Raw genomic sequence first — 3,471 nt, forward strand, 5'->3', positions numbered from 1 at the left:
TTAAGAGAAAGGTTCATCAGACTAAGACATTTATTTTTTGTATCTTAGGAGAAAGATTCATCAGACTAAGATGTTTATCCTAGGAGAAAGGTAATCAAACTAGGTTTTCTATCTTAGAAGAAGGTTCATCAGACTAAGACATTTATCCTAGGAGAAAGGTTTATCAGACTAGGTTTTCTTATCTTAGGAGAAAGATTCATCAGACTAAGACATTTATCCTAGGAGAAAATTCATTAGACTAGGACTTTTATCCTAGGAGGAAAAATGTAAAGATCAATGGCAAGATTTTATGCACAATAGCAAGACAAACAAAGACAAAGATTTGAGAAGCTTCCCTTTGTAGTCTCTCCTCTTCTTTTCTTTTCCTTCTCTTTTTTTTTTGTTTTTTTTTTGAACCACTTTCCTTGCACTGCTTTGTTCTTGTTTCACACAAAGAAAAATTGGTCAGTTTTGAAAATAGTGGTCGGTTTGTGGCCTTGAGTCTTGGGCAGCTTGGCTTCTGCTCAATCAACTTGAGTTGGTCTCAAAAGACTTTTGTTATGCACCAACTCTGATTGTTTCACACCAGTACCATTTGTATTTGCAGCTCAAACAGCCTTATCCAAATTGGAGATCTTTGCTTAGGTGACGTTTTTTGATATCTTAAATGGCTTCCTGCTTTTGAGCAATTTGTCTGTCAGAGAGAATCACCAGTTGTCTTTGCTTGCGCCAAGTAGGCTGACAAGAGTCTTTAGGGGAAGCCTTTGCATGAATCCTCAAGGCATGTTGACAATAACAACTGAGTGTGCTGGCCAAATTTACTTTGCAACTGAAAAGCTGGTAGCAGATTTTGAAATCTTTTCTTGCTTGTTTTGACAAGGACTGACTCAGAGTGGAGGACACAAATAATGCAAAGAGATAATATTAACAAGAAATGTCCATGTCGGGAAGGATAGAAGGAAGGTTTTTTTTTCAATAACTAGCCTTAATGATCATGACATATATTTTGGACTCAACGGCCTGATCTATTAAACTAATCCAATCTTCCCTTTTACCGTTCTTATGACCTTTGAAGTCGGGCTTGTTCGTGCCAATTCTTTGCATCAGCTTCATGACTCACTTTCGACTAGTGGTGCCTCGAGGGGTTTTCACCAACAAGTCTCTCTCATTTATTCATCTCTGCTTACCGTCGTCTTACAGTGCCTGTGAGGGTTTTCTCTAATAAGACTCTCATTTTTATTTTTATTTTTATTTTTCTTTTTCTTGTGCGAGCAACTTGACAGTGTTCTATGTCGTGTGACAGTCGTTGCTCATTGCATGCTTCTCTTGGCATTCTTGAAGGCATATTGGTAGGTCTTTATTTGGATGGTTTTGGATAGGGTTGGACAGAAGGGTCGGCATGAAGGCTTAACGTAGACTCAAAATAAAAGGGGGTGTAGACTTACAACTCTTAGAATCGACTATTTCAAAAGTAAAATAAAATCTTTGCCCCAGTTTCAGATACTGGGATTTTTTTGAATTTTTTTTTCTTTTCTGAATTCTTATTTGGTTGGACTGAACCGTGGGGCTGCCTACGTATCCTTTTTTAAGGAATCAGGTCGAACGTAGTTCAAACATCTGACCTAGCTAATTTTTTTTCATTTTTCTTTCTATTGTTTTTTCTTTTCTTTTTTTTCTTTCTTTTTCTTTTGTTTTCAAAATAAGTTGCCCCAGCTCCTATTTTTTAGGGCATGGACCTTTGACAAATCTTTTTTTTTTTTTGAACTTTCTAAGAATTGCCTCAGTTTGTACTCTTAGGACATGGATTTTTTTATTTTTTTTTTGACTCTAAACTTGATTCCAAAAGAGGGTAGTCAAAGAAAATAACACAGGCTCAAAAGGGGTAGCGAAGGATATAAAGTGTTTGGGTAGCAGAAAAAGGGTCTCCCAACCTCGAGAACGTCAAACATGGTATCTTTTCGCGATCACAGCATTGACGAACATGTCTGTCTTCTTGGTGTGCCGTGGTCACAAGACATTTTTTCATCCATTAATGACAAACTTTCCAACAAACTTCAATTGATTAAACATCCTCAAGCCCGATCTTCACAATGATTTGAAAGTGAATTTTACTCGACCTTAGTTTCAAAGTACTCCAACTCTTTATTCATCCCCAAATGTATTTTTTTATATTTTTTATTAGTTATCCAATTCCAGATTAAATCAGTTCCTAAGATCTGGCCAAAATTTCCGCATACATGTCATGTCATTAGAACTAGCGACAAAAGAACTAGGAACAGAATAACACAAAAGGATAAATTGTATTTTATTGAGTAAATGACGGAAGGGTTTTACAACTAAACAAGCAACCCAAAATACGAGTTACAACCCTAAAATAACCCGAATAATGAAAATAGCAACAGAACAGACAAACAAGACTCACACAAATAGAATGGAGGGATAGAAGGGTTTGACTCAATAAAACAAATAAAATATGGATCATAACCCTGAAATAACCCAGATAATAGAAAAAACATCAAAACAAGCTACCAAGATTCCTTCCTAGTGAGGAGGGAATGACTTTTCAATTGTTAGGCTTGCCATTTAGCCACAAATTTGCTCATCAGAATCAGCAGAGCCTTCTCCAATTTCACCATCATTAACTTCAGTTAGCAAGTTCCCGAGAGGATTCTCATACTCCATATTACCAGGCATCATCCCTACAAAGTGTGCATCGTGATGGGCAGGTAAAGGATTCTGCGCGATATTCTGGGTGTCACTGTCTTGGATCACAATCAGGTTTTCCTGGATCATCCTTTCTATTTCTCTTGTCAAATCCTGACAGCTTTCAACATTGTGCCCCTGGGCATTGGAATGGTATTCAAACCTTTGAGATGGGTCAAAGCTTCTTGCACGTGTGTCCACATGATTTGGAGGAATAGGTGAAATCATGTCATAATGCTTTAATTTCTCAAACAAGCTTGCATAGGACTCTCCTATTGGTGTAAAATTATCTTTCAGCCTTTGTTCCCTTCTATACCCCTGGCTTGGATGTGGGTTATAGGGCATTTGAAAATTTTGTGGAGGCTGGTGGAGATTTTGCGGTGCTGGTGCTCGCCTTCTGGGGTGTCTTGGTGGCCGGGCGACATACTGAGGTGCAGCAACAGAGTATTGATGGTTCTGAAGTGGATAATAGTATTCAGGGGAATCATGGGAAACCTGATGAGGTTGCTCATACCTTCGAGATGCTCTCCTAAGACCTCTTCTCGACCCTGATGTCATCATGATTTCTTCGTGCTTCTCATTCGTGTTACTAAAATTATCGGATTCAATCGGGACAGCCTGAGTTGCGGCTTTGAGAATTGCTTGACTTATAATTTTGCCTGTCTTAAGACCATTCTCAATCATTTCCCCCATTTTGATTGCTTCCGAGAAGGATTTACCCACTGCGGACATCATGTTTTGAAAATAATCTGGCTCTTGAGCCTGAAGGAAGATAGTGATTAACTCGTG

This window comes from Nicotiana sylvestris, chromosome 5, assembly GCF_000393655.2.
Source record: "Nicotiana sylvestris chromosome 5, ASM39365v2, whole genome shotgun sequence".
NCBI lineage: Eukaryota > Viridiplantae > Streptophyta > Magnoliopsida > Solanales > Solanaceae > Nicotiana > Nicotiana sylvestris.